Source organism: Melospiza georgiana, chromosome 29 (assembly GCF_028018845.1).
Source record: "Melospiza georgiana isolate bMelGeo1 chromosome 29, bMelGeo1.pri, whole genome shotgun sequence".
Lineage (NCBI taxonomy): Eukaryota > Metazoa > Chordata > Aves > Passeriformes > Passerellidae > Melospiza > Melospiza georgiana.
Genome location: NC_080458.1, coordinates 2,654,069 through 2,678,446, shown reverse-complemented (window position 1 = coordinate 2,678,446; position 24,378 = coordinate 2,654,069). Strand labels below are relative to the sequence as shown.

The 24,378-nt window shown below is 47.3% G+C and overlaps 1 pseudogene; it reads right to left on the bottom strand.

Moving 5' to 3' along the window:
- Nucleotides 1-24,378, bottom strand: part of LOC131094398 (zinc finger protein 850-like) — a 672,678-nt pseudogene that overhangs the window by 1,464 nt on the left and 646,836 nt on the right.

Sequence of the window (24,378 nt, the reverse complement as noted above, 5' to 3'; positions counted from 1 at the left end):
CCCCTTCTCCTCGGTGCCCGCTCTGCCCAGGCTGCTGGCAGTCCCAGCAATCCCAAAAGCTTCCCCCTCTTTGCTCTCCCCATTTCGGGATGCCGGGGCTCTTTGGGCTCCCGGACTCCCTTCTCCCCTCATTCTCTGCTCTGGGCTGCAGTGGCTCCAAGGAGTCCCCCCTGCCCCTCTCCAGGCTTTTGAGGCTCCCACCAATGGTGGCGCTCCCCCCTCTGTGGGCTCCCCACTTTGGGCTCCTGGGGGACACAGGGCTCTGCTCCTCCAGGCTGCCTCTGCCGGCAGCCACCATCAACACCCCCCGATGTTCCCCCAAGGGGCCTTTTCCGCTCAGCCTTGGACTGCTTCATTCTCCAAACATCCCCCCAAAAACCCAACTGGGAGCAACTGGGAGTGACTGGGAACATGCTGGAGGGAACTGGGCTATACTGGGACAATACTGGGAGGGACTGGAACAAATGAGGGTGAAAGAGAGCAACTGGAACCATGTGGAGCACAACTGGTTCTTACTGGCAGGGACTGGGAGCACAGTGGGGCTATCTTTGGATCATACTGAGAGGGACTGGACTAATATAAGAAAACCCTCAAAAACCCCAGAGAATCACCAAAAATCCCAGTGGAACTCACCAAAATTTTAAAAAACTCCCAAAAATTTCAATAAATCCCCCCCAAAAACCCCCACAACCCCAACAAATCACCCCAAATCCAAAACACCCCAAATCAACAAAACCCCCCAAAATCACATAAGCATCTCTAAACCAAATAATTCTCCCAAAAACCCCCAATAATTCCCCTCAAACTCCCAACAAAATCCCCAAAAGCCCAAAAAAACCACCCTGAAATTCCCAAACAGCCTCACAAAACCCCAAAATGCCCCCAAATCCCCCCAGAGACCCCCAGACTCAGTGGGGCTGTCCTGGATCAGGGGGCACTGGCCGGTGGAACAGGAGCCACTTCAGGGGGCCCTCAGAGCTTTTTGGGGAGGGGGCACCATGGGAGATCCCCCCCAAAATCCGGGGGGGGGGGGGAAGGAACCTCTGCTGTGCCCCTGACCCCCAAAACCCCCAGACCTCAGTTCAGGGTGGGCCTGGGACCCCCCCGGGACCCCCAATTCTCCCTCGAGACCTCTCCAGGAACCCCAAACCCCCCAGAGCCCCCCAGGGTTGGCCTAGAATCACCCTGGACCCCCAAACCCTCCCCAAGACCTCCAAAACATCCCAGGACTCTCAGACCCCCCCACTTCCCTCCAAAATTCACCCCAGAGCTACCTGAAATCCCCTTTGAAAACTGCATGTATTTTTCAATTGGCTTTTTGCAAATATTAAAATGAATATTATATGTGTTGTGTTAGAAAGAAATGCTGTATTAATTCTCTTAAGTACTGTGTTAAATATAGTTTTAGGTTATAAAAATTGTTAAAATAGAAACGATGCTATGTAAGATGCTTTGTTTAACAGAAAGGGCTTGCAGCGAGATAGCAGCCACAGGACACCTAAATCTTTCAGGGAAAAGGAATTTATTGCCTTCTTATCAGAAGAAAGGAACTTCTTCCCGCCTTGGAGGCGCTGTTAGGACTAGAAGGAAGAAGTTGACAATGACCAGACAGAATCCTGTGTTTGAATGGAATTTATGCATCAGGTATGAAGTGAATGAATATGCAACGGGCTATTGTTCCTAATGGTTAATCCTTTGTTAGCAGGGGTCCTTTTTCAGGCTCATCATGCCCAGAAAAGGTACCCAGACATCTGTAATTCTTTGTTTTTATTATCTCATATTGTCTTAATTCAATTTGTCCAAATTGTTATTACTCTAATTGTGTTACTATTTTTATAACCATCTTATTACTATTAAACTTTTAAAATTTTTAAAAACAAGTGATTGGTGTTTTTCACACACACATAACTATAAATCTACAAAACTTCTCTTAACATATATTTAATATTCACTCTTCAATTGTGAGACCCAACCATCCATCTCATTATTCATCTACAGCATCATTTTCTAATGTTGTTGACTTTCTCCGCTTCTGTTAATACTTGTGATTTTATTACAGAATGTTCTTGTATGGGATTTTGCAAGATTCTGTCATCAGATATCTGTTTTGTTCTTGGATTTCTTCGTGCTGGGTCAGAACTGAATGCAGCATTTTGGGAGGGAAGCTGTCAGCCTCACTGGGGCCAGGACTTGTGGGGCTCTGAGGGGCTCCTGGTGTGAGAATCCCCAATCACTTGTGTTAAAATTTTAAAAGTTCAATAGTAATAAAATGGTTATAAAATAGTAATAAAAATTAGAGCAATAAGAATTTGGACAGAGTTAAGACAATAAAGACAATAAAAAGCAAAGAATTACTGACATTTGGATGCTTTCCTCTTGAAAGCATGGCATGATAACAAAGAATTAACCCTTAAAAGCAACAGCCTGTTGCATATTAAAATATCTCATACGTGATGCAAACATTCCTTTCAAACTAGGGATTTTTCTGTTTATTGTCAACTTCTCCCCCTTCATCTTGTAAATCGTGGTTTGGCTCCACAGAGTCTGAAAGGAGGTAGAAAAGCCTGGTTCTTCCTGATAAGGAGGCAATAATTCTTCTCTCTGGGATTTTGGGTGTCTTGTTGCTGTTATTTCTGTGCAAAGAATTTCTTTATTATCTTATCTATTCTTTGAGCCAGTTAAAAGTATCTTACATGGCATGGTTTCTATTTTAATATTATGTTGTAGCCTAAAACTATATTTACCACACTACTTAAAAAATACAGTACTACTAATTAATACAATATAACATGTATATTATTCCTTCTAATATATGTGAAGAGTCAATCATGTAATATGTATTTTTCAGGCAGGGAGCTATTACTTTTAATATATATTTTTTAAATTAAATAATTTATTTTTAAATAATTAGGAGCAACCCTTCCATGCCTGTTCACAGCCAGGTCTAGGGTGAAAGGAGGTGGAAGTTGGTGCAAAGCAGCTGTAACAGGATCCAGTGGGCAAGTGTCATGTCACAGACAGTGAGGCAGGGCCCAGGTGGCCACTGAGACAAAGGCTGGGGCTGGAGGGGATGGGCAGAATTGTCCATCCCATGTTGAGGAGCTGTTTTTCCACTGGGCATGGTCTCCTTAGCATACCCTGGATCAGTGCCAGCTGCACAGTGCTGTTATCAACTCTTCAGAGTGGGCATTGCAGCCTTCATCTCCAGCCCTTAACCCTCTCTAATGAGCTGTACAACGGCTGAGGACTTGACAAAGGGGAAGGTTGTAAGAGCCTAAATGAGAGATGCAGGACTCCAGGCGGCTCTCCAAAATGCAGTTTATTGTATACAAACTGCAGTTTATTCCATCCCAGAGGTTACAGCAGTCCAGGGTCGTGAGTGACAGAGCCTGTGCCTACAGCTGTCAGCTCCAGCTGCACACAAGACTGGACACCCTTTAATTTTGGTTACAATGCATTATATACTTTTCTTTGCTGAGCATAAAGATTTCTTTCACTAACTGGAGAGCTTAATTGGATAATCCTTAAATGATGAAATACATAACAGACTGAAAGAGCGCTATGAAGCCAAGTGTCATTATTTTGTCCTGTGATATGGTGTGAGTATTGAAATCTCAGATTTTAGGGTGCAGGTAAAATTACAGGACTCTCCCAGGGAGCCTGTCTTCCTTTATTTGCAGTATACGAATAATTTAATACAGCACAACCAATCTATACCTTAACTTTTACCTATAGCCTAACTACTATGTCGTATCATATGATATTATAACTACTATATCAATAATATCATATCATATCATATCATATCATATCATATCATATATCATATATCATATCATACCATATCATATAATATATCATATCATAATGATACCTATATCATAACTATTATAATTACCATATTCACGGTACTATTCTCCAATCACTAAAAGTTAGTACATTACAGTTAAAGCTAGAAGTTGTTTTTCAGTTTCCTTGCAATGGAAAGTTCTAAGACCTTTTTTCTACTTGCCATGTGTCTTGTTTGCCTGTGATATCCTTCTGCTTGGTAAAAGCATCTTCTTGTTTGAGGTGGGTTTATCCTTTGCTCTAGGCCATAAAAACCCCTTCTAACTAACACACCCTTCGCCTGCTTGGTTATCCAGTGAGACTGGCTCAGCAATTCTTTTCTACTCTATCAAAACTTGCTTCCATCTCTATTCCATTCTCAGGTTGGACATTCAGAGATCTTTCTGCCAAGCACACATATCTGTGAGACTTTCTTGTCAAACTTTCATCCTTCCCAACAGGGAGTCTGTGGTGTTGTGAGGTTCCCAGGACGAGGTGAGAGAAAAGAATTTCACTCCATGTTCTCAGAAGGCTGATTATATTATATTATATTATATTATATTATATTATATTATATTATATTATATTATATTATATTACATTACATTACATTACATTACATTACATTACATTACATTGCATTATACTAAAACTATGCTAAAGAAAAAGGAAGGCTAAATCAGAAGGCTAGAAAGGAATGAATAATAAAAACCCGTGACTCCACAGAGAGTCCAACACAGCTGGCTGTGATTGGTCATTAAGAAAACACAATTCACATGGAACCAATGGAAGACTCACCTACCACATTCTAAAGCAGCAGAACACAAGGAGAACCAGTGAGATAATTATTATTTACATTTTTCTCTGAGGCTTCTCAACTTCCCAGGAGAAGAAATCCTGGCTGTGAAAAATGCATTGTTGTGGTGTGCTGTAATGTCCCATTTTGGCCTTCCAGGTCACTTTCCCAGGTGTGCCTATACATCACTCCCTTCCCCCTTGCCCCCATGCTGAGTGAGTCCTGTCAATCAGGCTTAACATTCCAGCAAGGCATCGTGTGGTTGGTCAAGTTCAAAGGATGCCCCTATGCCCAGAGGTCATTGGCCTTTCTGGGTGCCATCTTCCCCTGAGACCCTGCCCCTCTCACCTGTTTGGTGGCTCACCTGTACCTCCCCTCCCCCTGTCCCTGAGCTTAAAAGGTGAATCAGACCATGCGGTCAGGGTTCTGTTGGAGCAGTTCCTCACGTTCAGACCTCTGTAACCATGGAATAAACCTCTGGACATTAAACCCTCCAGCAGAATCCTCTCCTTTTTCTCTTCACCATCGCCTGAAGCTACTCCTCCTGAGGTAAACGGGGTTCCTAACAAGCCTGGACTTGTTCAGTGCCCAGCTGCAACCACCAGCAAGCCAAGGTATCTCTGGGGTGATACACCGCAGTTGCTGCCTTTGGCCCAGCAGCGAGGATCAGACTGGTCCAGGCACAATCTAACTGGTTATATTGGGAGCTTTTTTCCAATATTTGGCATCCCTGGGTGGGCAAGTGACTCTGCAGCCTGAGACGGACCTGCAGTACCTCGGAGAAGCTTCTGGCAGCCGTGCATCCAGCTGAAAGGGGCTTTGGTTGCAACGCCCTCGGCTAGAGACTTTGGGAATATTCCCAGAAGAAGTTTCGTGGACTGTTTGGCGCTTCTGGAAAGCCCAGCTCCTTTCTGGTGAGCAGATTTTCCAGAGGGAGGACAGTGTAGCCTCTCTCGCCCACAGAGAGGTCCTGTTCCAGTGAAGAGACCTGCCTGTACCCAGCCAGCTACAGCTTCCATTTCGGGTGAGTATCTCTGCTCTCGTTAGAGTAGGAGCTCAAAAACAGACTCTGCTGTGAGTTCTGTTCCTTTTTGCCTTTGCATTTTTGGCTGCGCATCCCCACAGACGGGAATTCAATGCGTTCTCGCTTTTAGCTTTCTGCTGCGTGTTTTGCTGTCTTTTGGAATTCACGCGGGAGCTCTCTGCCCTTCCTCTCGGCTCTGCAGGCTCGGCTCTCTCCACGTGGTCGGGAGATCTTTCTCTCTCTCTCTGTGCGGGGGAGGGGGGGCTCTCGGCTCTCTTGCCGCGGGGGACTCTTTCTCTCTCTCTGCGGGGAGGCGGGGGGGGGGCCCGGTTTCAGCTTGCCACGTGGTGTGGCTGCTCTCTCTGCTCCGCGGGGGGGCTGCATTCCACGGCGGGGGAGGCTTTGTTTCTGCCTCGGCTCGGCAGGGTGTGTGCTGCTGCTGCTGCCCGGGAATTTTAAAAGCAGTATATACAGCTGCATTGTGAAGATTTTTCGGCTCGTTATCGCTTTCCATCTGTGGTTTTTTTTTAAATCGGTAGCTGATTTTAGCTTTGTTTTTGGTCAGGCGGGATTTAGTACTTTGCTTTTTACATCTAACATGGGTTTGAAACTCACCATTTTACAAAAAAGAGTGTTTTATAACATTGTTAGCATTTTAGACAGTGGTAATGTGAAGTTCTCAAAGGGAAAATTGAAACAGTTTATAAGATGGCTTTTCCTCCACTTCCCACAAATCTCCCCTGAAGAAATCCACAGTATTCAATTCTGGGATAAAGTTGGAAATGAATTGATAACCTTATGACAATCTAGCAATGCACCCTCACCTAAATTTGTGTTTTGGAGTTTACAAATTCGAACAGCATTGCTCAAACAAAAGGAAATGGAGAAAAAGCCAAATGTAAAGCCATGTACCTCTGCTCTCCCTGTTTTTCCCTTTCCTAGCTCTAAAACCCCTAAACCTCTTTGCCCAAAATTTGGTATTTTAAACAGATCAAACTCATTGGGAAGTCGACGCCCAAAGTCTGTTGAAATGCTTGAGTTGCCCCGTCCACAAGGCCCTGGACAGGCTGCATGGAACCTTTCCCAATCCCCTATGTCCCCTCCTCTGAAACCCACAGCACGTGTTAGCTTTCCAGAGAGCAGTGATGCCCAGAATGGCCCCCAGTCCCTAGGGGGTCCACAAGATGGTGGATGCCACGTGGCATCTTCCCAAACCTGGTCTTCTTCTTCCTAAAATCCTCTTAAGCATCCCGAAACTCCAGCCCCATCCCCCTCTCCTCCTGTTCCTCGTGATACCTTTCCCCCTTCCCCTCCCTTTCCTGCAATACCCTCAGCTCCACCCCTCTACTCCTCCCAGGGGGCGTCTGCTGACGTGGTGTCACCAGGTGTCCCCGCCCCCTGCTTGCCCCTTGACCCCGCCCCTTGTTCCCACAGTGTCCCCGCCCCCTGCCGGCCCCCTGTCCACACCCCTCCCCGGGTTCCCACGGTGGGGACACACTCACTGCCTGTCCTGAAACCTGTATCTGTGATCCCAATGCTACCAATTCAAGGGATACAGAGCATGGAACAGCAGATTCAATGCATAGTCCCATGTTGTCACTGGCTCCTGTTACCTTTCAGCCTGCAGCTCAGGGGGGAGCAGCTCCAACTGCTAATTGGAGTTCTTTTGGATGACAATTGATTAAAGACATCTGTAAATCTCATAAAGAATATGGTCCACACAGTCCATATTTCCGTGGCCTTTTAAATTCTGAATTGAGTAGGACTGTAGTGATTCCACATGATTTAAAACAGTTTTTTTCCTGTCTCATCACCTCCATGGAATTCAAATTATGGGGAATAGCATGGAAACAAATGCTGAATGATGCTCTCCCAGGCTTGCATGCTGATCCAAACACAGCCAAAGACAACAGTGGTAACCCTATCACCATTGAGCACCTCTGTGGTGAGGGCCAATGGTCTTCTCCCTCAATCCAAGCTACTGCAATTCCTGCAGAAACACTCGAGAAAGTAAAAGAAGCAGCTGAAAAAGCATTCTTTTCCCTACAACCTGAGAGGCTTTTTGAACCCTATAGTAAAATTAAACAGCTACCATCAGAGCCTTTTTTGAAATTTGTAGAAAGGTTAACTAGAGCTATTGAAATACAAGTTAAAAAAGAGCATGCTAGAGAAGCAATTTTAGAGGAAATGGCATTTACAAATGCAAATAAACAGTGTCAAGCAGCAATCCTGAGCCTTCCTATCGAATCTACCCCTACGTTAAAGGATATGCTTCTAGTGTGTAACAGGAAAGTGCCTCTGATAAGTGTGTGACTGAAGACACCAGACCAAGGCTGCTGCCAAGACCACCTCAGCGTGTCGCCGTTGCCAGTCCTGCACCTTTGCCCTCAGCACAGCAGTACCCTGGGCAGCAGCGGAGACCAGCAATGGCTGAGCCCACAAAACCATGCCTGCTTTGTAACAACCTAGGGCACTGGAGTAACCAGTGCCCCCTGAAAAGGGAATTTGATGAATTTAGAAATGGCAGGGGAGGAGAACTACAAGCCCTCCCTGGGGGTCAACAACAACAAAAAAACTGAAAAGAGAGCGCCGGCCTGCCAGGCGCGCAGACACAAAAAGAGCAGGCCAAGGGAATAAGGGTAGCAAAACAAATCAAGCGCTCGATAATATTAATGTTTGTGTAAGTGAAGCAGGTGCTTCAAAGACTGTGTATGATTTAAGTGATCCTATGTTAACCACGTCTTCTGTCAATGAGCCTTACAGGTTGCAGCTGACTGAGTCACTCCATCTGGAGGACACTGATTGGCATTTTGTGTCTGTAAATCCTGAACAGAAAGGTACTTGGAACCAGATTCGTTGTAAGTACATTGTCATTGGGGACACCAAACACACACCACAAGAGATCAGAATTGCTCCAGGAATGACAACATCAGATCCTGAGCAATTCGTTCTCGGCCTGCATTGTTTCCACCCACCCCTGTTTCTTCCCAAGGGACAAATTGTTGCACAAGCTATCCCTGTGCCATCTTTACCTGAAAATATCAAAAAACAAGGGCCCACAGTCGCCTGAGTACAAGTTATTGGGAAAGACAAACCCAAATTATGGTGTAATGTCAGTGGGGGTGGGGAGTCTAAACGCATTGAGATGCTTGTAGACACAGGTGCAGACTGCACAGTGATTCCAGTACAAGACTGGCCAGCACATTGGCCTTTGCAAAATGTTGCCAGTCATCTTCGAGGTGTAGGAGGCCTGCAATTGGCAAGACAATCCAAAAGCATTATTCAATTTGAGGGACCAAACGGACAATTGGCAAATATCCGTCCATTTGTGTTGGATTATTCGGAACCTTTGTTAGGGAGAGATTTAATGGCCCAGTGGGGTGTCACAATTGATATTCCAGACTCTCCACAGCATATTTGTACAGCAGTCATTGAACAACAGCGCCCCACCCAAAAACTGAAGTGGAAAACAGACAAACCAGTTGATGTGAAACAGTGGCCGCTCAGTAAACAAAAAATAAAGGTGCTTGAGGAACTAGTGGAAGAGCAACTAAAAAAGGGCCACATTGTGGAGACCATGTCCCCATGGAACTCTCCAGTGTTTGTCATCCAAAAAGCTGACAAAAAGAGATGGCGGCTCCTCTGTGACCTCCGACAAATTAATAATGTAATTGAAGATATGGGTTCTCCCCAACCTGGTATGCCATCCCCAACAATGCTTCCCCAAGATTGGAAATTAGCTGTTATTGATATTAAAGATTGTTTTTTCCAAATCCCCTTGCACCGTGACGATGCACCGCGTTTTGCATTCTCAGTTCCTTCTATTAATATGGAATCCCCTATGAAAAGGTACCATTGGACCGTTCTTCCTCAGGGCCTGAAGGTATCGCCAGCTATCTGCCAGTGGCATGTGTCTTCCCTGCTTTCCCCAGTATGTGCAGCCACAGAGAAGGCCATCATCTATCATTATATGGATGATATCCTTGTGTGTGCCCCCAATGATGATTTACTCACACATGCGCTTGACCTAACGATCGATGCATTGATTGTTGCAGGGTTCGAGCTCCAGGAAAAGAAAATTCAAAAGATGCCACCTTGGAAGTATTTGGGCTTAGAAATTGGAAATAGGACCATTGTTCCTCAAAAACTAGAAATCAATCCAAGGATCAAGACCCTTGCGGATGTCCACAAGTTGTGTGGGTCTTTGAATTGGGTAAGACCATGGCTCGGTCTGACTAATGAAGACCTTGCCCCTCTTTTCAATTTATTGAAAGGGGGAGAGGACCCAGGTGCTCCTAGGTCTATTACCCCAGAGGCACGGAAAGCTCTAGAAAAGGTTCAGATTGCAATGTCCACAAGACGGGCCAACTGATGCCAGCCTGACCTGCCATTCAAATTTATCATCCTAGGTAAGTTGCCACACCTCCATGGAATTATTTTCCAGTGGGAGGAAAAACAAACACCGAAGGCAAAGAACACACCAAAAAAGGACCGGGACCAGAGGGACCCTCTCTTGATCATAGAATGGGTTTTCCTCAGTCACAAAAGGTCCAAGAGACTGACAAAGACTCAGGAGCTGGTAGCGGAACTGATCCGGAAAGCAAGGACCCAGATCAGGGAGTTAGCAGGATGTGATTTTAAGTGCATTCACATTCCAGTTGAGTTAAAATCAGGTCAAAATACTAGGAAAATACTGGAACAATTGTTTCAAGAAAATGAAGTGTTGCAGTTTGCTCTGGATTCCTACTCAGGACAAATTTCGGTAGCGCGGCCCGCTCACAAATTGTTCGAACAAGATGTTCAATTTACCTTAAAATTGAGAAGTGCTCTTAGTAGGAGACCTTTAAAAAGGGCTCTAACTGTCTTCACAGATGCATCCGGGAGGTCCCACAAGTCCGTTATGACTTGGAAGGATCCTCAAACCCAGCAGTGGGAGACAGACATTGCTGAGGTGGAAGGTTCACCTCAGGTTGCTGAATTGGCTGCGGTTGTTAGGGCCTTTGAAAGGTTCTCAGAACCATTTAATCTGATTACAGACTCTGCATACATGGCAGGAGTAGTATCCAGGGCAGATCAAGCAATACTGCAAGATGTGTCTAACATCGCACTTTTCGAATTGCTCTCAAAACTGGTAAAGTTAGTCACTCACTGAGAGCAACCATTTTATGTGATGCATGTCAGGTCACACACTGACTTGCCAGGGTTTATCGCTGAAGGCAACAGAAGGGCAGATGCTCTTGCTGCACCTGCAGTGATGGCCACTCTCCCAAATGTTTTTGAACAGGCAAAAATCAGCCACCAGCTTTTCCACCAAAATGCACCTGGCCTGGTTTGTCAGTTTAACATCACTTGAGAACAGACCAAAGCGATTGTGGCCATGTGCCCAAATTGCCAACAACATGCACTCCCTACAGTGAGTACGGGAGCAAACCCAAGGGGACTGAACAGTTGTGAACTGTGGCAAACAGATGTAACACACATACAGTCTTTTGGACGGCAGAAATATGTTCATGTTAGTGTAGATACCTTTTCTGGAGCGGTCTATGCCTCTGCCCACACAGGAGAATCATCTATCGATGCTGTTAAGCACCTCTTACAGGCTTTTTCTTTCATGGGCATCCCCAAGGAGCTGAAAACTGATAATGGGCCTGCTTATAAATCCAAGGAATTCGGGAGCTTCCTGCAGCACTGGGGAGTAGAGCACAAAACTGGCATCCCCTACTCCCCTACAGGTCAAGCCATTGTAGAAAGAACTCACCGTGATATTAAAAGGGTCCTGGACCAGCAACAACAGGTTCTGAAGGTGGAACCTCCCCACATCCGGTTATCCAGGGCGCTATTCACAATCAATTTTCTGAATTGTTCTTTTGACAGCCTGAACCCACGCATCCTATGCCACTTTGGGGGGAGCAATCATAGGTTAATTAAAGAAAAACCTCCAGTTTTAGTAAAGGACCCCGAGAGTTGGAAAATGGTGGGACCCCACAAATTAGTTACTTGGGGACGTGGATACGCCTGTGTGTCCACCCCCTCTGGTTTAAGGTGGGTTCCTTCCAAATGGGTAAAGCCTTATGTTCCCAAGGTCTCAGAGAAATCTACAGAAGCACCCCAGGTTGCTCATGCTGCCTGGAGAAGAAAACGCCGCACGCATTCTCTGAGGAAATTCCATTTAAGCCTCCCATCTGGAATAGTTTATAATATATGTTTGTTTCAAGTTTAGATCCCACTGTTCGTGTGTAGCCTCGAGACGCCATGGGACCGAGCCTGCTTCTCGTCCTACTCGTGATCATCCCACCTGTGACCTCCTGCATAGTCCCTCAGCCCAAACCACATATGGACTACCTTGACAAAGGCTCCTGCACATCAACAGAGAAACTGACAACAGGCTGAATGGACTGTTCAAAGGCTGGGGACTCTCGGGCTGGTTGGGATCTATTCTGAAAACTGTGTTTTTAGTGCTGTTTATTTTAGTTATTGTAGCTGTTAGCATTGTTTTTGGACTAATCAAACGCATGGTCCTCAAGTTAATTTCAAGCTCATCTCCCCCTCCTGAGGTCTACCATTTGGAAGCCCTCAGTGCTCCAATGGATGACCTGGAAGCCTCAGTGGAAAACACTGACCCTCCTGTAGAGGAAGAACAGATTTACCAACCATGGTTTGGCAATCATTCTGCACCACAAACACAGTCCTCTTCTTTTTAAACAAAACTAGGGGGAGATGTTGTGGTGTGCTGTAATGTCCCATTTTGGCCTTCCAGGTCACTTTCCCAGGTGTGCCTATACGTCTCTCCCTTCCCCCTTGCCCCCATGCTGAGTGAGTCCTGTCAATCAGGCTTAACATTCCAGCAAGGCATCATGTGGTTGGTCAAGTTCAAAGGATGCCCCTATGCCCAGAGGTCATTGGCCTTTCTGGGTGTCATCTTCCCCTGAGACCCTGCCCCTCTCACCTGTTTGGTGGCTCACCTGTACCTCCCCTCCCCCTGTCCCTGAGCTTAAAAGGTGAATCAGACCATGCGGTCAGGGTTCTGTTGGAGCAGTTGCTCACGTTCAGACCTCTGTAACCATGGAATAAACCTCTGGACATTAAACCCTCCAGCAGAATCCTCTCCTTTTTCTCTTCACCATTGCCTGAAGCTATTCCTCTTGAGGTAAACGGGGTTCCTAACAAGCCTGGACTTGTTCAGTGCTCAGCTGCAACCACCAGCAAGCCAAGGTATCTCTGGGGTGATACACCGCAGTTGCTGCCTTTGGCCCAGCAGCGAGGGTCAGACTGGCCCAGGCACAATCTAACTGGTAATATTGGGAGCCTTTTTTCCAATAATGCATGTACTTTATGATTGGCTTTTCGCAAATATTCAAATAAATATTATATGTGTTGTGTTAGAAAGTAATGCTCTATTAATTCTCTTTAGTAGTGTGTTAAATATAGTTTTAGGTTATAAAAATTGTTAAAATAGAAACTATGCTATGTAGGATTCTTTTTCTTAGAAAGGACTCACAGCAAGATAGCAGCCACAGGACACCCTAAATCTTTCAGAGAAAAAGAATTTATTGCCTGCTTATCAGAAGAAAGGAACTTCTTCCCACCTCTAAGGCGCTGTTAGGATTAGAAGGAAGAAGCTGACACTGACCAGAGGGAATCCTGTGTTTGAATGGAATTTACGCATCATGTATGACGTGTATGAATATGCAACAGGTCATTGCTTTTAAGGGTTAATCCTTTCTTAACGTGTGTTCTTTTTTGGGCTCGTGCTGCCCAGAAAAAGGTACATGGACGTCTGTAACTCTTTGTCTCTATTGTCTTATATTGTACTAATTCAAATTGTCCAAATTATTATTACCTTAATTGTATTACTATTTTTATAAGCATTATATTTCTATTCAACTTTTAAAATTTTAAAAACAAGTGATTGGCGTTTTTCACATTGGCAAAGGGATTTTTCAGAAAACATCACAGTGACACTGTCCCAGCTGCAGGATCTGCTTCCCATCAGCCCCGAGCCCAGCCTCGTGCTGAACAAAGGGGCTGGGCCAGGGTCATCTCCTGATGGGGGCTGTGCACCCCCTCTGCCCCCTCCCTAAATTCCCTCTGGGGAGCAGGAGCTGGGGTAGGAGAGCCCTGTGAGGAGGGACAAGGGGGTGACACTGGCATGAGGGGACACACACAGCCCCTGGGGACCCCTCCTCACCTTCTCCTGCAGCACCAGGAGGATGAACCCCAACATGGAGCCACAGAGCCCTGGCAGCATCTTGGGGGGTGGGGTCTGGTGTCTGCTTTGGGGGGTCAAATCTGCCCTAAAACCCCTCCCAGACCCCCCAAACTACCCCACAGCTCCTGGCTAGGACTCCCCCAAAGCACTCCATCTGTGGTGGTGTTTGAGGGTCCCCAGGACGAGGGAAGAGATGAGAATATTGACTCCATGTTTCAGAAGGCTGATTTATTATTTTATGATACATAAGAAAATGATATATTAAAGCTACACTAAAGAAAGAGAAAGGAGACATCAGAAGGCTGGCAAAGAAAGCAATAAAATCTTGTGATTGCTCAGAGTCCTGAGACAGCTGGACCTATGATTGGTCATTAATTAAAAACAACCACATGAGACCAATCAAAGGTGCACCTGTTGGTAAACCATCTCCAGATCACATTCCACAGCCATCACATAGTTATTGTATACATTTCTTTTCTGAGGCTTCTCAGCTCCTCAGGAAAAAAATCCTAGCGAAAGAATTTTTTAGAAAATATATCCGTGACACTCCCTGCGTTCTAAATGGCCCTAAGAGCCACCAAATCCCCCTCCCATCTCCCCCAAATCCCACCCAAATTCTCTCCAAGACACACAGCCCAGCCAGGACCTCAAACCCCCCTCACAGTCTGCCACAAAAGCCCCCCAAACCCCCTCCCAGCACCACAAACACCCCAAGAGCCACTGAAGCCTCTCCCCATTCCCCCAGGACCCCCCAAACCTCCTCCCACTCCCCCGGCACTGACCAGGAGAGGTTGGTGGGCAGGAACATCCCCAGCCAGGGGCAGCTCAGGCACTTCAGCAGAGATTTGGGCACTTTGGGGGGACAGCCCAAATGGGGAGACCCAGGCCAGGGACTGGGACAGAACCAGAATTCCTGGAGAACAGACGGGCTCAGGGGGACAAACTGCCAGCACAGCAGTGGGAGATTGTGGCCCCACAGCCCTACAACACCCTCATCCTCCTAGATATTCCTCTGAACCCCCAATTCAGCTGCAAATTCCAGTGAAGTGGTGCAGCTTTAGATCTCTGTTTAATTTCTTTATTGTTACCTCCATTTTGAGTGTTTTGATGGGATAAAGATGGAAAATAATTAGGTTGGAAAAGACCTCCAAGGATCATCCAGCTATGCTCAATGCCACCAGAAGAAACGATTGGACAGAGAAGAATTTTTAGGGTGCAAAGGTATGTTGGGGGGTCCTTTTGTTCCTTTTTACTTAGAGAATTGCTAGGAAACACTAACAACTGGATACTTAAGAAAACAAAAGATGTCATCAAGCTCAGGGAGGAGGGCATCTGGCTGCACTTCTCTTATTTGGGAGTTTCTCCTGAGCCCAGCCAAAAGCTGCTTCTCCAGCTGTAGGTTAGAAATTTAACTCGGGGTAGAAACCAATTTAGCTGAAGTCTGCTGTTTAATCTCCTGTAGTCTGTTAACTTGCGTGCTCCCAAAAAAGCCTGCAGAGAAAACAAAGGAGATTCAAGGCTACCTAGAAAGGAATGCAGACATCCAAGCTGAAGAGAGATAAGGAGACGGGGCTCCCGCACCGACCCTGGGGCTGAAGCAGATGGAAAAACTGAATCTGGGTTACGACTACGTGACTAAACAACTGGCAGGCTCATAAAATTTATAAGACAGTTTAATACGTGTGTGCCAGGAAAATGAATCCACAAACATCAGAGGTTTATGTCCAGAAAGGAGACAGAGGAGTCCTTTGACTTTATTTTAATAAAGGGAGAGACCATGGGGCATTCCCCTGGAGTCTCTCAAAATTTTGGAGGATGCAGCCTCCTTTTTATCCTAATTTCCCTTTTCTCTTCCCCCATTGGCTGAGGTACTTGAGAGGTAGAGACTTCCCAAAATGCCTGATACCAAAGATTTCCCTCAAATGTATAACTCCCCTCTTTTAATTTTTAAATCTTATGGAATTTAGGGGTTTCCTCCATTGTTTCTTTCATCTTGCAACGTACAATTTCATTTATCAGTAACCCTAAAGTTTATTTGTAAAAGCAAATAACTTTTTCCATTGATCAGTGGAATCCTTCCCATTGTTTCTTTTATCTCTCAGTGCTGGTTTTATCTAGCAGCAGACCCACAGCAGGTTTGTAAAGACAATCCCCATGTACATATGTCTTTTAGGCATATGCAACAAGTTAAGAGGTAAAATAGACTTGGGAATTTTCGGGGGTGCCTATGCCCTTAGGGAGCACCATCCAGTGCTGAAATTGATCATACTGGCTGTATAGTTTCTACAAATTGTGGGGTTTTTTTCTGCATATCAGGGTGAGCCTCTGCTTGTGAGACTGCACTGGGACCTTATTAACACCCACCTCACTGAGAGAGGGACCCATCACCTTCTGCCTGGGACCCTGAGCTTGGCTCTCCCTGCCCTGCCGCCCCTGGTATAGATACATATTATAATACTGGCTTTTCACAAATGTAAAAATGGATTTTATATCTGTGGTGTTAAAATAACTTTGCTATATAGTTTCTATTTCTGTTGCTAATTAAGGTTAGACATAGAGTGAAATACCTGATATAATTATGCTTGTGCTAAAATGCCTGCTTTGGTTGGGATAACATCCAATTGAGAGGAACAGCAGATGTGTCTTTACAAACCAGCTGTGGGTCTGCTGGTAAACAAAACTAGCACTGAGAGATAAAAGAAACAATGGGAAGGATTCCACTGATCAATGGAAAAAGATATTTGCCTTTACAAATAAAAAAGAAATTGGGTTTGCTGATAAATGAAATTGGACATTGAAAGATGAAAGAAACAATGAGGGAAACCCCTAAATTCCATAAGAATTAAAAATTAAAATTATTCATTAGAGGGAAATCTTTGGTATCAGGTATTTCAGGAAGTTTGTGCCTCTCAAACACCGCAGCCAATGGGGGAAGAGAGAAGGGAAATTGGGATAAAAAGGAGGCTGCATCCTCCAAAATTTTGAGAGACCCCAGGGGAATGCCCCATGGCCTCTCCCTTTATTCAAATAAAGTCAAAGGACTCCTCTGTCTCCTTTCTGGACATAAATCTCTGATGTTTGTGGATTAATTTTCCTAACACAATGAACACAGGATGAGGACACCTCTACAGATCTGCCAACTATCAGCAACCACTGTCTGAAGGCAGTGTGGACCAGACCCAAAACTGAAGATGATGATAAAAAAAGGACTAAAACCACAAGCCAGGAACACTCATGCTCTAAAATGGCAGATCCAAGGATGAGATATGCTAAGGAGTTCTTGGAACATATAAACTGGTTTGGGGAAATGTTTACTATGCATAAGGGTCTATGAATATTCAAAAGGTTGGTGTAAGGGAAAAGGTATTTAAGGGGTATCCCCAGCTGAGTGCCAAGATGCACCTGGCTGTAATAACTTTTGCTATATGGTCCTTGTTTCCTACTGTTCTTTATTAAACTTTTTAAATTTTCACAGGAGACTGAAGGTGTTTTTCACACCCCACACCCCCTGCCTGCTGATACATCTTGCCAGCCCACTCTGGTGCTCCCCGAGCCCTGCTGGGGCACCGGGATCAGCTGCCCCTGTGGGTTTGTGCAGCAGAGCCTCTGTCAATGCTGTAGTTGTTGTTCTTTGTTTGCTTTATTATACACACCAGTAAAGAACTGTTATTCCTCTTCCCATATCTTTGCCTGAGAGCCCCTTAATTTCATGATTCTAATAATTCAGAGGAAGGGGGTTTACATTTTCCATTCCAAGGAGGGCTCCTGCCTTCCTTAGCAGACACCCATCTTTCAAACCACGACAAGGTAAAAAATCAGCTCTTCCCAGGGAGTTTCCAATATGGAGCTGAGACCCAATGGATGTTCCTGCCCCAGCATTGAGTCAGGTGCCTACTGGGAACCAGGATGATGTAGAGACCAGCCAGGTATCTTCCCAACTTGGATTATTGGGACTGTGGGTCACCAGGGCTCTCTGCAATGAGGGTTCTCTGATGGGAGAGGAAGTTGGAGCAGTGCATGAAGCTCCTCCTGTAGCTGGGGCACTTGCAGGGCTTCCCTTAGCGGTGTCTCCACTGGTGTTGATTCAAGACTGAGCTGGTCCTGAACCTCTTCCCACACTCAGGGCACTTGTAGGGCCTCTCCCCGGTGTGGATGCGCCGGTGCCTGGTGAGGTGGGAGTTGTGCTTGAAGCCCTTCCTGCAGTTGGGGCAGAGGAAGGGCCTCTCCTCAGTGTGAATCCGCTGCTGTGTAAGGAGAAGGGAGCTGATCTGAAATGATTTCCCACACTCAGAACACTCGTAGGGCCTCTCCCCAGTGTGGATCTTCTGGTGGGAGGTCAGGCGGGGGCTCTGGAGGAAGTTCTAGCCACATTCCCAGCACTCACAGGGCTGCTCCCCGGTGTGGATGCAATGGTGGATGGTGAGCTGGGGGCTGTCTCTGAAGCCCTTTCCACACTCAGGACACTCGTAGGGCTTCTCCCCAGTGTGGATTATCTGGTGGTGAAGCAGGCGGGACCTACAGCTGAAGCTCTTCCCACACTTCAAGCACTTGTGGGGCTTCTCCCCATCATGGAGCTGCTCAGGGATCACCAGCTCTGAGCTCTGGCTGAAGCTCTGTCCACCTCCCTGGCTTAGGGTGGGCTTTCCTCCTCAGATCCCCGCCATCTGCATTTGCAGCCCCTCCTCGTGAGGCATCTCCGGGGCTTTTCCTCCCCGTGTGTTTCCTGCGCCGTGGAGCCGCTCAAAATGGCCTCTTCCACCAGGTTCTGCTGTGGGGATTTGTCCTCCTTGCTCTCCATGCTCAGCTCCTGCTCTGGGGGAGGAAGGACAAGGACAGGATGGGATTTACCTCTGTGCCACAGGCAAGGGCAAGGAGATCCCCCCAGGGCTGTGCTGCAGCCGGGGGCCGTGCTGGGCTGGGAGATGGAGCAGCACAGAGAGGAAAGGGGCACTGACTTCCTCCTCACCTGCCTCAGTGTCCCAGGGCATCTTCCTCTTCCTCACAGACTCCCAGGGGTTGGCAATAGGAAATCCCGGTTTGGGGAAAAACAAGAGATGAGCACCTTGGGTTTGAAGGTCCCCCTGTCCAAGTCCATATCTAGATGTCAGCATCATGTGTCCATAAAAATCTCCTCTAAAAAAGCCTCCCAGGAGTTCCCCATTTCTGGTCTCTCAGTTTTGGGGTTCTGGGATTCCTCCCTGTCCAGGCTGCTGGGTGTCCCAGCAATCCCAAAAGCTCCTCTCTATTCTGTCTCCCCATTTAGGCATGCTGGGGTATTTGGGGGTCCCTTCTCCCCTCATTCTCTGCTCTGGGCTGCAGCGGCTCCAAGGAGTCCCCCTGCCCCTCTCCAGGCTCTTGAGGCTCCCGCCAATGGCAGCGCTCCCTCCTCTCTGGGCTTCCCACTTTGGCCTCCTGGGGGACACAGGGCTCTGCTGTCCCTACAAGGGGCCTTTTCTGCTCAGTTTTGCAGGTCTTCATTTTCCAAACATCCCCCCAGAAAAGGGACCCCCAGGATATCTGGGCTGAGCTCCCCATCCCTAGTCTCAATCCCAAGGGTCGGGGGACGGTTTGGTGGTACTGAGGCACCTGAACCTGCACTATATCCCACAGGAATGGGCAAGGGAATAACAAGGCTGGGGGAAGCCATGAGAAAGAACGACCACAGCCACATTCCTGGATTCACTCCTCCACCGAGGAGCTTGCATCCTGGAGGAGATATCCCACAGAATATCTGTGGGATATCACCCCCAACACCTGCAGTCCTCCAGGGCTGAATCCAGAGCCTGCTTCTGCCTGGCTGAGAGCACAGAGGGAGCTGCAAGACATCTCAGGTTTCCCTGGATATTTCTCCAGATGAGCACTCCGGCTCTCCCAGCCTGGCTCCAGGCCAGCTGGGCTCCAGCTCTTGGAGCACCTCTGGGGCCTCCTCTGGACTGGTTCCAGCAGCTCCAGGTCCTTCCTGTGCTGGGCCCCAGGGCTGGGGCAGCTCTGCAGGTGGGGTCTCACCTGAGTTGGGCTGAGAAGCAGAAACCTCCCCTTCTCTGCTGCCCACACTAGGGCTCAGTCCAGGCTCAGGGGGGCTTTCAGGGCTGGGGCTTCCCTCTGCTTTCCTCGATATGCCTTTGTCCCTCCTCTTCCTCTTCCTCCCACTCCTCCTCTTCCATCCCTTCTTCTCCTCCTCCTCCCTCAGCCCACCTCCTTTTCCTCTTCCATCCCTTCTGGCTGTCCTCCTTCATCCTTCCCCCTCCCTCCCTCCTCCTCCTCCCCCAGCAGCAGCCACACCCTCGGTGCCCCGTTCCCGCAGCCCTCGCAGCCGCGGCAGGAGCAGGGATGGAGCCGGCACAGGTCGGGATGGGCAGTGCGGCGCTCTCGGCTGCTCCCAGCCGCTGCGGGTGGGGGCAACTGGGCCCGGGCCAAAGGAGAGGCAAACTGGGCAAACTGGGGGCTGCACATCCAAACTGGGCCTTGCTGGGGACCCTGCCTGGCCAGTGCCAGCCCTTGGGGCTCCTCTCGACACATCTGCCAGGGGGAACGCACACAGGGCCGGGGGATCCCAGCAGTGGCAGCACTGCCAGGGACTGGTTTGTACTGTGGGAACTGGGAATGACTGTGAGCATGCTGAGGGACACTGGGATATACTGGGAGTGTCTGTTAACCATACTCAGGTGACTGGAACCACATTGGGAACAGGTGGGACCATGCTGGGAAGAACTGGGACCCCATGCTGGGGGTAACTGGGAGCGAGTGGGAATGACTGGGTGTACACTGGGGACAACTGGGCGTGACTGGGACCATGCTGGCAGGGACTGGAATCATCTGTGGATTGGCTGGCACTATACTAGGGATAACTGGGATCACACTGGGAGGAACAGGAAGTGACTGGAACCGTGCTAGGGGCTACTGGGATCCTACTGGGATCATAGTAGGAAAAGCTGGCCAATGCTGGGAGTGACTGGCATCATACTGGCAGGAACTGGGACTGCACTGAGGGTGACTGGGAGTGGCTGTGAGCAACTGGCATCAGGCTGGAAGCAACTCAGAGCAACTGGAGATGACTGGGAGAGACTGAAACCACACTGGGGGTAAATGGGAGCAACTGGAACACTACTGGATGATCATGGGAGCAGCTGTGCCCATGCTGGGATCATACTAGGATCCTATGGAAAATAGCTGGGATCATACTGGGAGTGACTGGGAAGGTACTGGCTCTGACTGGAACCATACTGGAAGTGACTGGGAATGACAGGGAGTCACTCTGAGCATGACTGCAATAATGCTGGGAGTATCTGGGACTGACTGGGGTCATACTGGGGGTGACTGGAACCATACTGGGAGTGACTACTGCTCCTGCTGGGGTCATCCTGGGAGCCACTGGGAACACACTTTGTGCAACTGCCAGAAACTGGGATCATGGTGGAGGCAACCGGGAGGAACTGGGAAAGACTGGGATCATTCTGCGCTAACTAGAACTGTACTAGGCCAACTGGAATATGCTGGGAGTGTCTGTGACCATACTGGGGGGACTGGAAGCACACAGGGAACAGCTGGGACCATGCTGGGGGCAACTGGGAATGAGCTGGACCTTGCTGAGAGGTACTGGGACTATTCTAGGGACAACTGGGATCATACTGGGAGGAATTTGGAACAACTGGAACTATACTGGAGGCAACTGGGATCACACTGGGATGACAGTGGCAGCAGCTGGGTCCATGCTGGGTGAGACTGGGATCACACTGAGGATGCTTGGAATCATACTGGGATTGACTGGGAATGGCTGTGAGCAACTGGAATCATGCTGAAAGCAACTGGGGGGGGAGTGGGAGTGACAGGGAGCATGCTGGGGGGACTGGGATATACTGGGAGAGACTGGGAGTCACTGGGATTATATTGGAGGCTCCTGAGGTCATGCTGGCATTGACAGGGAGCAACTGGAATCACACTGGGGGCCACTGGCATCATACTGGGAGTGACTGGAAGTGACTGTAGTTAGACCGCAAGTGACCAGGATCATACTGGGAGTGACTGGGATCATACTGGGAGTGACTGGGATCATACTGGGAGTGACAGGGATCATACTGGGAGTGACTGGGATCATACTGGGAATGACTGGAATCATACTGGGAATGACTGGGATCATACTGGGAGTGACTGGGATATACTGGGAGAGACTGGGAGTCACAGGGATCATACTGGATGCTCCTGGGGTCATGCTGGCATTGACAGGGAGCAATTGGAATCACACTGGGAGCCCCTGGCATCATACTGGGAGTGACTGGGAGTGATTTGAGTTACACTACAAGTGACCAGGATCATACTGGGAGTGACTGGGATCATACTGGGAGTAGCTACAATTGGACTGGGATTGTAGGGGGTGTGATTGGTCCCTGTCTGGCAGGTGCTGGGAGCTGCCAGGCGCATGCTGGGAACTGACTGAGCAGCCACTGGGAGGAACTGGGAGCAACTGGGATTAGACTGCAAGTGACTGGGATCATACTGAGTTATTATGGCCAATCTGGGCACAGATGGAATTCCAGAGTGGGAATTTTGCAAAGAAATGACTCTGGAGACAATTCCCTGGAGTGGAAATTCCCAAAAATTCCATGGCGTGTCCAACAGGAAGCTCATCCTGGAGCTGGATCTTGGCGGGGATCTGAAGATCCATGGAAAAAAAAGGAGCAGATTCCTGGGAGGAATCCCATGAAGGATTAAACCTTTGGAGCAGGATATTCCCCAAGGATTGACCCTTTGGAAAAGTCCCTGAGGAATTTATCTTGGAGAAATCTATGGAAAACTCTCACCGTGGGATGGATTCATGGAGAATTCCATGGAAAACTTACCTGGGGATGGATTCATGGAGAATTCCATGGAAAACTTACCTGGGGATGGATTCATCTTGGAGAAATCCATGGAAAACTTACCTGGGGATGGAATCATGGAGAAATCCATGGAAAACTTGCCATGGGATGGATTCATCTTGGAGAAATCCATGAAAAACTCCCATAGTTGAGAAATCCATGGAAAACTTGCTGTGGGATGAATACATCTCAGTCAACTCCATGGAAAATTCTTTCCCATAACCAAGAAATCCATGGAAAAAACCCATAGTTGAGAAATCCATGGAAAACTCGCTGTGGGATGGATTCACCTTGGAAAAATCCATGGAAAACTCCCCTGGAATGGCCGGTGGGATTGAGGGAAAGCCGGGAACGAGGGAATTGGGGGAGGGAAAAGTTGGATTTGGGCTCTTGTTCTCCTGCTCTGATTCTGTTGGAAATAAACTCATCCTATCCCAGATCCCGAGTTTGTTGTTCCCAGATGGAATTTCCTTATCCCAGTCCAAGAATCCTCCATGATTTCCTTCATTCCCAGCTCATTTTGGTGTTTTTTCACCTCAATTTGGTGGTGTTCCACCTCATTCCATTTTTTTTACTTTATACCAGTGTTTTTCCACCTCATTTGGCAGGTTTCCCTCATCCCACAATTTTTTTACTTTTTCCCAGTATTTTTCCACATTTCCCAGTATTTTTCCAATTTTTCCCAGTGTTTTTCCCTTATCCTGATGGTTTTCAGCCTCATTTTTGTATTTTCCCCCTAATTCTGGACTTTTTTCTCCTTTACTTTGATTTTTTCCACCCAAGTTTGTGGTTTTTTACTTTATCCCAATTTTCCCCCTCTTATTCTGGTGATTTTCAACTTTTTAGTATTTTTAGGTCTTATTCCATTTTTTTCTCACCTCATTTTGGTGTTTTCAGCCTTATCCCCTCAGATTTTGACATAATTTTGGTATTTTCCCCCTCATCCCAGTGATTTTCCACCTCATTTCTCTGTTTTCTGCCTCATTTTGCTGCTTTTCCACCTCATTTTGCTATTTCCCCCCTCACCCCATTATTTCCCCTATTGTTCCAGTGTTTTTCTCCCTTATTTTCATTTTTCCCACCTAAATTTGGGGTTTTTTCCTTTATCCCAATATTTCCCCCCTCATCCTCATGATCCCCCCCTTATTATTTTTGGCCTTATTTCGTTCCTTTTCCACCTAATTTTGATATTTTTCCACCTAATCTTGGTGTTTTGGGCCTTATCCCCTCAGATTTTGACATAATTTTGGTATTTTCCCCTTATCCTAGTAATTTTCCCCTCATCTCAGTTGTTTTTCCACCTCATTTTCAGATTTTTTGCCTCAGCCCAGTATCTTCCCACCTTTTACCACATTTCAGTGTTTCCCTCCCCTCATTTATTTTGTTTTTCACCCAATTTTGATATTTTCCCCCTTATCCCAGTGGCTTTCCCCTCATCCCAGTGTTTTCTCATCTCATTTTGCTGGGTTTTTACCTCATTTCATTACTTATCCCCCTCATTTTTTTTTAGTTTTTCACCTCATTTTTATATTTTTCCCCTTATCCCAGTGGTTTTTCCCTCATCCCGGTGGTTTCCCTCTTCATTTTGGCATTTGCCCCCTCATTTTGTGGTTTCTCCCCCGTCATTTTCCCCCCTCATTTTCCACTTTTCCCCTCATCTCACTCT